This window comes from Orycteropus afer, unplaced genomic scaffold (genome assembly GCF_000298275.1).
Source record: "Orycteropus afer afer isolate SDZICR_OR568_19922 unplaced genomic scaffold, OryAfe1.0 scaffold00384, whole genome shotgun sequence".
Classification (NCBI taxonomy): Eukaryota; Metazoa; Chordata; class Mammalia; order Tubulidentata; family Orycteropodidae; genus Orycteropus; species Orycteropus afer.
The window spans coordinates 1,181,618-1,193,926 of NW_006921971.1; the positions used below are offsets into that span (position 1 = coordinate 1,181,618).

A 12,309-nucleotide genomic window follows, 5' to 3' on the forward strand; every position below is an offset into this window, starting at 1 on the left:
TGGACTCCACGGCAGTGGGTGTGGTTTGGGCTTTGCTTCTGTGAAGATTGACAGCCTTGGAGACCCTGTGGGGCAGTTCCATTCTATTCCATAGGGTCTTATGAGTCAGATTCAACTCTCACAACAGGTTTGGGTTTTGTCTTGGTACCTGTGGAGGGGGCTGGTGGTGAATTTACCATCTCTGAAGATCCAGAATTGAGTGGGAGGACATGTCTTCCACTAAACTTACAAATAGGCTCAGTGTGGTACAGATGAGTTTTTAGATGGGATCAGAGAGACGGTAAGCATGGAGCAAATCCTGTCTAATGGCCTCTGCTGTCTGCTGGAGATGAGTGAGAAGATGGCTGTGCACTGGGCCTTCTCAGTGAGCCCACAAGAGCTCACTCACATGCCTGGTACCTTAGCAAGGTTCTTAGGGCCTGCTGACCAGAGATGTCCCTACGCTTCCCTGGTCTGCAGAGAAATAGGAGAAATGCAGTACAATGAGCATTTCCATAATTATATATTATGCAGTTCATGCTCTAAGACTGGTTCTTCATGCTTTGGTGTTAAAACAACGGCGATGGTGTTAATTGGTTAAAGCAGAGTAATGATATTAGGGGTGGTACTTTTAGTGTGTGTTTCACTTTACTCTCTTGGTTGAGTTTCATGGCAGCCAGTATGCAGGAAGTTACCTCGTTCATAGAGGTCCTTGTCAGTTGTCACGGGGTCAGGTCCGACCCACAGGGACTTGGAGTGTTGTGAGTAGAACTGTGCTCCGTGGGGTTTGCAAGCCTGCCAGCTTCTGGAAGCAGATCACCAGGCCTGTTCTATGAGGGACCCCTGGGTGGGTCCAAACTGCCAACCTTTCAGTTCGTAGTTGAGCACTTAACTATTTGTGTCACCCAGGAACTAGGAGATGGTACTTTTCAAAGATTATTTTTCACATCCAGATCTAATGTTGGAAATACTGTCTTGGTCTCCCAAAGTTGTGTGTTTTGGGTAACGTTTTTAAGTTTAATGATCGATAAAACTATGTCCAGCAGCCATTCGGCTGCATTGATGTGTTGGGGTTGCCTGCCTGTGGCACTACTTGAAGGACACAAATCCTTAGAAGTCTTTGATTCCCAGAAAGAGGAGCTGTGGCCAGGGCGTCCTCTCTTGCCCTTTAGTGATATCCTCGGGAGATGGCGGAGGACAAGTAATTCCTGCCTCCCTGTCTGTGCCTCTCCTCCTCTTAACCCTTCTGGCTGCGTTTGTACTGAAATGGATACCTCTCATCTGTCTCCCTCCTACTCCCTTCACAGCTTTATATGTGGCTATTCCAGTTTTTAAAAATGAATTTTAAGCTGCACAAAGTGAAATTAACTTTGCTAGCAGCTGGAATGCTCCTGGGAAGTGAGAATGGCCAGACTTCATCTCACCTACTTTGGTCATGTTGTCAGAAGGGACTATTCCCTGGAGGAGGATGTCATGCTTGGTAAAGTGGAGGGGCAGAGAAAGAGGGGAAGGCCCCTCAACAAGGTGGACTGACACAGTGGCTTTGATGATGGGCTCAGGTATAGCAATGATTGTGAGGCTGGCACGGGACTGGGCAGTGTTTCGTTCTGTTGTACATGGGGTCACTATGAGTTGGAGTCAACTCGATGGCACCCAACAACAACAACGTTAAAGACCATGAATAAGGGCAGAAATTTTGAATATTTGCATTTGGGATTTTTTTTTTTTTTTTTAGCAACTCTAAAACTTCGTGTTTTCTTTATCAGAAGAGATTAGTAAAAATTAGCCAACTAATTCTGACATTCTTGGTGAAGTTCATTTCATTACACATTTCTTGAATACATACATATATTCTTTTTAAGTTAAGGACTCTCCCAACATGATGCTATCCTTTTTTGTGTGTTGATGTGTCTAATGTGGTAGTGGTTTCATAATTTTTAGAAGGTCTACTCTCTTGTAATTGCCAGCAAACGAAGGCTTCTCCAGGACTGGTCAAGTGTTAACAACTCAAGGAAGGTAGAATAAGTGTTTCAGAGGGTCCTATCTTGGTCCTCTAGTGCTGTGATAACAAATACCACAAGTGGATGGCTTTAACAAACATAACTTTATTCTTTGACAGTTTGGGAGGCTAGACGTCCAAATTCAGAATGCTGGCCCTAGGGGCTGGGTGAAAGCTCCTTGACCTTGGGCTTCAGCTCTGCCTCTTGTCCCAGGCCCACTGGAGCTGGAGGTGCCTCCTAACCTAGCTGCTGCCTGCTGAGGCTGAGGAACCCAAGATCAGCAGGGAAAATGGCACACTCCCAACATCAGTAGACAATACAGCAGCCTGTGGTTCAAATCCAGGAACTGGAGATGAAGACTCAGCCAAATGTAGGATCCAAAATGTGCCAAAAGGCTAGAGACTTTCCTCAAAGCTTCTCCTTATCTACTGGAAGCAGACTGTACCCCAAAGGTAACTCCCCTTCAGCTGATTAGCTTCTCACAGCAGATTCCACCATGGAGGTGATTACATTCTCATCATGGGGAATAACTACAGGCAGCTGCCAAGCCACTCAACCAGGCCTAGCCAGCTTGACATAAAACCTTAACTACTACAGATTCCAAATCATGTTTGGCTTTGTGGTCTCTAGCCGTGAATTCCTGTTTGCTTGAGGTGTATGTGTACAGATGAAAGTAAGAACAACTTAGTTTCATCCAAGACCTTTTGCCTCTAATCCCTTTGAACCTTTCAGAATCAATTTTAATGGAAGAAACATGAAACCAACTTATTATGTTCCTGATCTTGTTGGATTGGGTCATCATCAAACTGGCTTCTATACTAAGTGACAATGACAAAATTGCTCATTAACGGATTGTTGGTTATTGCTGTTTTCATACATGAAAGAAAGAAAAAACAAAACCAATATTAACTAGCATCTGAGGAGCCTGTTATCAATACCAGTTACTTCTTTCAGCCAACATTAACATCCTTCAGAAAGTCTCACCAGGCCAGCAAGATGATGGTGTAGACAGTTCCAAACTCCCATCCCCAAAAGAAACAAGCAAACTGTTAGAACCTACTTTTTCAGAAATATGGAAAACCATCAAAGGGTTTACAGGAACCATGCAAATATGAATGAAGAAAAAGGCAACTTTCAAAGGGAAGGAAGCTTTGTCGCTTTTTACTTATGTGTACATACCTCCAAATGTCTGGTTTTCACCAAAAAATCACAAAACATACAACTGAGCAGGAAAGGATTATTCATGCAAAGGAATGAAATAAAGACATAGAAAGCATCCCCAAGGAGGCTTAGACACTGGACTTACTAGACCAAGATTTGAAACAGCTATCTTAAATGTGCTCAGAGCTAAAGGAAAACAGGGACAAAGTGGTGTATGAACACAATAAAGAAATGTTGTTGTTGTTATGTGCCATTGAGTCGGACCCGACTCATAGTGACCCCTCCTTGGGTTTCTGAGGCAGTATCACTATGGAAGTAGATTGCCCCATCTTCCTTCCAAGGAGTGACTGGTGCGTTTTAACCACCAACCTGCTGGTTAGCAGTCAAGTGCCTTAGGCACTATGCTACCAGAGCTCCCCAATAAAGAAATAAGGAGATGGAAATAATAAACAGGAGCCAAACACACATTTTGGAACTAGCACAATAACTACACTGAAACGTTAACTAGAGTTCAACAGCAGATTTGAGTAGGCTGAAGAAGGAATCAGTGAAGTTAAAGATAGGACAATTGAAATGATGCACTCTGAGGAGCAGAGAGAAAAAAGAATGAAGAACAGTGAAGAGTACCTGAGGGACCTGTTAGACCCATCAGCAGAACAACATACACACTCTAGGAGTCCCAGAGGGAGAAGAGAAAGAAAGAAAAATTATTTGAAGATAAAAAAGCTTTTCAAATAGAATGAAGGACATGAATATACACATCCAGAAAGCTTAACGAACTCCGATGAGATCCATACCAAGACACATTATAATCAAACTGTTGAAGGCCAAGGACAGAAAGGAAATCTTGAAGAACCAAGAGAGAAGCAACTGAGTAAGCACGAGGGATCTTCAGTAAGATCAAACACTTACTGCTCATCAGAAACCATGGAGGACAGCAGTAAGTGGGGTGACATGTTCAAAACAGTGGAAGCACACATCTGTCACTGAAGAATTCTACATCTGACAAAACTGTCCTTCAAAAATGTGGGTGAAATGAAGATATTTCCAGTAAACAAAAGCTGAAGGAGATTGTTGCCATAGAACTTTTCTAAAAGCAACCCGAAAGGGGTCCCTTGGGCTGAAATGAAAGAGCAATGGAAAGTCAGAGTTTCCAGTAGAGGTGACTCCATGGACAAATGTCAGCAGTGGCTTTTGGCTCGTGACTTCACTTTTCTACATCCTACATGGTGTGAAAGACAGATACATAAAAGTACTTATCAACACATTATTGAGTACACGTGTTTAAAGATGTAACATGTGACAGCAGCAGCATAAAGGCGAAGAGAGCTGTATAAGAACTGTTTTTGTGTGTCATTGATGTTGAGTTGGTGCCAACGGGATAGGGAGGCTGCATCTTCTGACCTTTAACCCCACAAGAGGAAGACAAAATCACCATCAGTAGGCCAAGGCCTATTCCTGCGAGGCCAGACATGCTGCCTCCCTCCAACCCTTTCACCAACCGTTCCTCCCGCAGCACCCACCACCTCCCTGCTGGGTTCAGTAATTCGCTGCAGTGGCCACACAGAACTCACAGATTATGGGGTTTATTAGAGAAGCTGTTATGTGCCGTTGAGTCGGACCCGACTCATAGTGACCCCTCCTTGGGTTTCCGAGGTGGTATCACTACGGAAGTAGATTGCCCCATCTTCCTTCTGAGGAGTGGCTGGTGGGTTTGAACCACCAGCTTTCTGGTTAGCAGTCAAGTGCCTTAGCCACTGTGCTACCAGAGCTCCCATTAGGGAAGCAACAGGCTACAATTCAAGCTCAGGAACACACTCAGTCTGTTAGCCGACAATCTCTTTCAGTCTCTCTTCCAGCAGTGCGTGACTCTCGGTGTCTCTCTTTCTCTCAGCAGTGGTGTCTCTCTCAGCAGTACGTGTCTCTCACGTCTCTCAGGCGGCAGTGAGAGATTCATTCTACTTCCAGGAGGGCTCCTTTTGAGCCTGGCAGAGTGGCCAAACTAACCAGTCCCAACATCAGAATTCTGTACACCTGAGAGAAAGTGAACTTTCCAGAAGATTGCTTTGTGTTGCCCCAACAGAAATAAACCAGGTGGATAACTTTAAAAATCAGCCACTCATGGCAAAGGGTGGAGTTACAAACACTATGGCTAGAAAAGCCATATCATGTAATTACTAGATTGCAGTTGGTATCAGTTCAAACTAGGGTGTTGTAAATTTGGAATGTTACAGGTAATTTCCATAATAACTATAAAAACATAACTGAAAAATACATATAAAAGAAGAAGAAGAAGAAGGGAATTGATAATAGTTTCTACTACAAACAAAAAACTAAGCACAAAAGAAGACAGTGATAGAGGAGGGACAAAAAACATACGAACACACAAAAACCAAATAGCAAAGTGGTGGAAGAAATTCCTTCCTTCTCAGTAATGACTTTGAATGTAAATGGACTATACTGTCTATCACGGATTGAATTGTGTCCTCCTGAAATAGGTGTTGCAATTCTAACCCCTCTACCTGTGATGGACTCCATTTGGGAATAGGATTGTCTTTGTTACGTTAATGAGGTCATGTCAGTGTAGGATTGTCCTAAACCTAATTGTTTACAAGAGTCTGTTAGATGTAGGAGGAAGCACAGATGTTGGCAGAGGGGAGGTAGATGCTGTGTGGGCACCAACAGGGACCTGAGGAAGGCTGAGGCTACAGGAGCTGAAAGAGACAAGTATCTTCCCCAGAGCTGACCGAGGGGGAGAGCCTTCCTCCATGGCTTCTGCCCTGCATCTACCCTTCTCACCTCCTGGACTGTGAGAAAGTAAGTATCTGTTCTTTAAAGCCATCCACGTGTGGCATTTCTGTCACAGGAGCACCAGGAAACTCATGCTGCAGAAGATTCTGGAAAGTGTTACAAAGCAAAGATGTCGCCTTGATGAGTAAGGTGGGCCTGACCCAAGCCATGGTGTTTCACTCACTTTATGTACATGTGAAAGCTGGACAGTGAATAAGGAAGACTGAAGAAGCATTGATGCGTTTGGATTATGTTGTCAGTGGAGAATACTGGGTATCCCATGGACTGCCAGAAGAATGAACAAATCAGTATTAGAGGAAGGGACAGGTGGAATGCTCCTTAGAAGCACTGATGGTGAGAATTCATCTCACGTGCTCTGAATGTGTTACCAGGCGGGAGCAGTTCCCAGAGAAGGACGTCACGGTTGGTAAAGAAAGAGGGTCAGCCGAAAGGAGGAAGACCCTCAATGAGATGGATCGACACGGTGGCTGCAATAACGGACTCAAACATCGCAATAATTGCAAGGATGATGCAGGACAGGGCAATATTTCCTTCTGTTGTATATGGAGTCGCTATGAGTTAGAACCAAGTTAGTGGTACGTAACTATAGGAAACTGAGACATTCTCCAATCAAAAGGCAGAAATTGACCAAATGAGTAAAATACAAACCAACAAAAAACCCTAATCCCACACGTGCTATATACAAGAGACTCACTGTAGATCTGAAAACACAAGTAGGTTGAAAGGGGAAGGATGGGAAAGTATAACCCATGCAAATAGTAACCACAGGAGCACTGAGGTGCTCCACCAACATCAGACACAATGGACGTGCAGGGTAGTGAATTCCATGGTATGGCTTTTCTAGTCATAGTTTTTGTAACTCCCACTTTAGCGTGAGCAATTAAGTAGCTGATTGATTTCTAAAGTTAGCCACTTAGGGTATTTCTGCTGGAGCAACACAAAGTAATCTGGGAAGTTGGCTCTCTCTGTTGTGTGGAAAATTCTGATGTTGGCATTGGTTGGTTTTGGCCACTCTCCTGGGCTCAAAGGAGCCCTCCTACAGACACAAGGTATCTTTTGCTGCTGGTTGAGAGACATGCTGCTGAGAGAGATGCACTGCTGAGAGAGAGACGGCCTGCTGAGAGAGATGGCTGGCTGAGAGACTGAGTGTGTTCCTGAACTTGAATTGTGGCCTGTTACTTCCCTAATAAACCCCATAATCTGTGACTTCTGTGTGGCCACTGCAGCGAATTATTGAATGCAGCAGAGAGGTGGTGGGTGCTGCAGGAGGAGCGGTTGGTGTCAAGGTTGGTAAGAGGGCTGGAGGGTGGTGGCATGTCTGGCCTCATAGGAACGGGTTTTGGGCTGCTGATGGTGATTCTGTCTTCCTCTTGTGTAGTTAGAGGAGGTCAGAAATGTCAGAAGATGCATCTTCTTGCCTCTTTAGCAGAACGTTAAGTCAAAGTATGTCACGAGAGAGAGAAAAAGGCATCATATAATAATAAAAGGGCCAGTGTATCAAGGGGATTTAACAACTGTAAACATATGCACCTAACAACGAAACCAAAACCAAACTCACTGCCATCAAGTTGGTTCCAACTCATAGCAACCCCATTCCAATGCTGTAAATTGTAAATGTTCACAGAAGCAGACTGCCTCATCTTTGTTCTGTGGAGTGGCTGGTGGGTTTGAATCACTGACCTTCAGGTTAGCAGCCAAGTGCTTTAACCACTGTGCCACCCGAGTTCCTTACACTTAACAACAGAGCCCCAAAATAGATGAAATAAACTGACAGAATTGAAGGGAGGAATAGTCACTTCCACAGTAGAAGTTGGAGACTTCAGTACCTCACTTTAAGTAATGCACAGGAAATCTAGAGAAGGTTAATAAGGAGCGGGAAGACCTGAAGAACACCACAGACTGAGTAGACCTACCGCGTCTATGGAGATGACGCAGACTGAGTGGGCCTACCACGTCTGTGGAGGATAACGCGGACTGAGTAGGCCTACTGCGTTTATAGAACACTTCACCCAGAAGCAGCACAAAATGCACCCTCAAGTGCACACAGATCATTCTCAGGATAGACCATATGGTAAGCCACTAACAAAAGCTCAATAAATTTCAAAATATTGAAATGATACAAAGTATCTTCTCTGACACACTGGAATGAAACTGGAAATGAAATGAAACTGGAAAAAATAAGTACGTAGACATTAAAGAACACACTATTAAACAGGGAAGAATCAGTTAAAGAATATGGCTCAAGGGAGACGAGAAAACGTAGAGACAAAAGACAATGAAAACACGGCATACAGAAACTGATGGGATGCAGCAACAGCAGTGCTCAGAGGGGCGTGGACAGCTGCGAATATTACATTCAGAGGGAGAGATTGCATTGATAACCGCACTTTATACCCTGAGGAAGTATAGCAAACAAACCCAAAGTATCAGAAGGAGCAAAGAATAAAACTTAGGGCAGGTGAAATCCTGGTGCATAACAAGATCAATGAAATTGCCAAACTTTAGCTCAACCTACAAAGTAAAAAAGAGGCTGATAACTAAAATAATAAATTAAAATGAGGACATTACAACCCTACAGAAATAAAAAGGATTAGAAGAGAATACTTTGAACAGATTAGGTAACCTAGATGAACCTGGCAAATTCCTAGAAATGGAAGCTACCTGAATGGACTCAAGAAGCAATAGATATCTGACCAGATCTGTAAAGAGTTGTTGTTGTTGTTGTTTGCCAGATGGAGTGAATCAGTAATCAAACACCTCCCAACCAAGAAACAGCCAGGATAGGTGACTTTACTGGTGAATTTTACCACATATTTAAAGAGGCATTAACAGCAGCCCTTCTCAAACTCTTCCATAGAACAGAGGAGGGAAAAACAAACAAAAAAGCCAGCCTTGCTACCATCCAGTCGATTCAGACTCATAGTGATCCGCATTGGGTTTCCAAGGCAGTAAATCTTTACAGAAGCAGACTGCCTTATCTTTCCTCTGTGGAGTGGCTGGTGGGTTCAAACAGCTAATCTTTTGGTTAGCAGCCAAATGTCTTAACCACTACACCACCAGAGCCCCTTATAGAACAGAAAAGGCAAGAGTATTGCCTAACTCAGTCTGTGAGATTAGTATTACCCTGATAGCAAAGTCATATAAAGACATAAGAAAATTACACATGAATATCCCATGTACATAGTTAGAAAATAATAAACTGGATCTAACAGTGTATTAAGAGGATTATACACTGTGGCCAAGGGGGCTTTATCCCATAAATTCAGGGCTGGGTCAACATAAGACATTCAGTCAATGAAGTATGCCACATAATAGAACAAAGGAGAAGAACTGCATGGTCATTTCAATTGATGCAGAAAAGATTTGACAAAGTTCAGCACTGTGTCATGATAAACACACTCCAAGAACTTGGACTAGAAGGGAACTTCTTCCACACAATAAAGAACATCTACAGAAAACCAACAGCTCCCGTCACCCTCACGGGAACACTGAAAACATTTTCCTTAAGCCCAGGAACAAGGCCAGGATGCCCACTCTCAGTACTGCTGCTCAGCGTTCTAGTGAGAGCACCCAGGAAGAAAGAAGTGAGAAACATCCACGTTCAGAAGGAAGCAGTAGAACTGTCTACTCACAGAAGATATGACCCTCTCTAGAGAAAATTTCAAAGAATTCACAGGAAAGCTACTAAACCAAGAACTAAACTCACTGCCATCATGTCGGTTCAGACTCATGGCAACCCCCATTGCGTTTTCAGGGTTGTAAATCTTAGACTGCCTCATCTTCTGCAGAATGGCTGGAAGGTTCGAACCACTGACGTTTTGGTTAGGAGCCAAATGCCTTAATCACTATACCACCTGATCTCCTTAAGAAAGCTACTAGAGCGGGTGAGTGAGTTCAGAGTACAAGTCAACACATACAAACCAGTTGTGTTTTTACACATTAGCAAGAAACCATCTAAAAAGGAAATGAAGACAAATAATTTTCATTCACATGTGAAAGAATCAAATCCTAGGAACTTAGTCAAGGAAGTTCATTAGGAATTACCAAACATTGCTAAAAATCAGATCTAAATGAAAGTCATCCTGGGTTCATGGATTGAGAGACTTAATATTGCCAAGATGTTAATACCATCCAGATATTCAACATAATCCCTGTCAAAGTTCCAGCAGCCCTATTTACAGATATGGAAAAGCCTGCCCTATAGTTCATGTGGAAGTACATGAACCCCAATAGCTAAAATGGTCTCCAAAAAAAAAAAAAAAAAAAAACCAAAATTTGGCCAGTCACACATCCCAAGTTCAAACCTTAGTATCTTCAAAGTTAACAGTAGTCCCACAGGCATATGCCTTGGCACTGGCATAAAGATAAACATACAGACCAATGGGAAAGAGTTGAGAGTCCAGAAATAAACCCACACACATATGGCCAATGGATTTCTGACCAGGCATCAAGTCCATTCACGGGGGAAATATGGTCTCTTCAACTAACTTGAGCAACTGTGTCTTCCAGGAAAATAATGGAGTTGGGCCCATACCTCACACCATATACAAAAATGAACACTAAATGGATCAGTAATGAAGTATCTAAAGCTCTTAGAAGAAAACAGGTGTTCTCCATGACCTTGAATTCAGCAGTGCTTCTGAGCTGCAACACCAAAAGCACAAGCAACAAAGCAAAAAACAGATAAATTGGACTTTATAAAAATTAAAGGATTTTATACATCAAACGACATTATCAGGAAACACACCACCATCTAGAGTGGGGGGAATAGTTGCAAGTCATGTGGCTGATAAGGCTTTAATATCCAGAATATATAATAAACTCTCACAAGTTAACAGAAAGACAGTGGGCCCTACAAAAAAAGAGCAAAAGACTTGAATAGACATCTCTCCAAAGTAAGTATGAAAATGGCCAATGAGCACGTGAGAAGGCACCCAGCATCACTAGTCATCATTAGTTGCCGTTCAGTGGATTCTGATGCATGACCCTGGGTGTACAGAGTAGAAGTGCTGCACAGGGTTTGGAAGGCTGTGACTTTTCAGAAGCAGGTACCCGACTTGCGTTCTGAGGACCTCTGGGTGAGTTTGAGCCCCAGTCTTTCAGCTAGTAGTCAAGCCTTTAACCGTTTGCCCCACCCAGGGACTCCTCGTTAGTCTGTTGTTGTTGTTAGGTGCTGTCGAGTCAGCTCCAATCCATAGTGGCCCCGTGCCCAAGAGAACGAAACACTGCCCACTCGGTCCCGCGCCAGCCTCACGACCCCTGCTACACCTGAACCCGTCATCGCAGCCACTGTGTCAGTCACTGTTGTTGAGGGCCTTCCCCTCTTTCATTGACCCTCCATTTCACCAAGCATGAGATCCTTCTCCAGGGAATGGTCCCTTCTGACAACATGACCAAAGTAGGTGAGACGAACTCTGGCCATTCTCGCTCCCAAGGAGCATTCCAGCTGCACTTCTTCCAGGACAGATTTGTTGGTCCTTCTGGAAGTCCATGGTACTTTCAGCATTCTTTACCAACACCACAACTCAAAAGCGTCAACTTCGGTCCTCCTTATTCATTGTCCAGCTCTCATGCATTTGAGGTGATTGGAAATACCATGGCTTGAGTTTGGCGCATCTTAGTCTCCAAGGAGACATCTTTGCATTAGTCTTTAGGGAAATGCAGATTTCAACTCCAGTGAGACACCACATCACACCCACTAGCACAGCTGTTATCAGAGAAACAGAAAGTACCAAGTGTTGGTGAGGACGTACAGAGATTTGAACACTCGTGCATTACTGGTGGGAATGTGAAATGGTGCAGCTGTCGCGGAAAGTAGTTTTGCAGTTCCTCTAAAGTAAACATAGAGTCACCACAGGGCCCTGTGATTCCACTCCGAGGTGTGCACCAGAGAATTGAAAGCAGGGACTCAAGCAGGTACTTGTACACTAACTTTCATTGTTGCATTATTCCAGTAACCAAGAGGCAGAAACAACCCAACTGGCCACAGACAGATGAATGGACAGACAAAATGTGATGTATTCATATAGTGGAATATTATTCAGCCATAAAAAGAGGATGGAGTTCTGATACAATGTATGAACCTTAAAGACATTATATAAACTGAAAATAGGCAGTAAAAAGCCAAATATTGCATGATTCCACCTGCATAAAGTGTCTAAACCAAAAAAACCAAACGCATTGCCATCAAGTTGATTCTGAACCCCCAGCGCCCCTAGAGGACAGAGTCGAACTGCACCACAGGGTCTCCTAGGCTGTCGGTCTTCACAGAAGTAAAGCCCAAACCACACCCACTGCCGTGGAGTCCATTCTGACCCACAGCGCCCCTAGAGGACAGAGTGGAACTGCACCACAGGGT

At 43.7% G+C, this 12,309-nt stretch overlaps 1 protein-coding gene across 1 annotated transcript in view; it reads left to right on the plus strand.

Moving 5' to 3' along the window:
* Window positions 1-12,309, plus strand: part of LOC103207646 (spermatogenesis- and oogenesis-specific basic helix-loop-helix-containing protein 2-like) — a 137,454-nt gene that overhangs the window by 101,460 nt on the left and 23,685 nt on the right. The window lies entirely within an intron of this gene.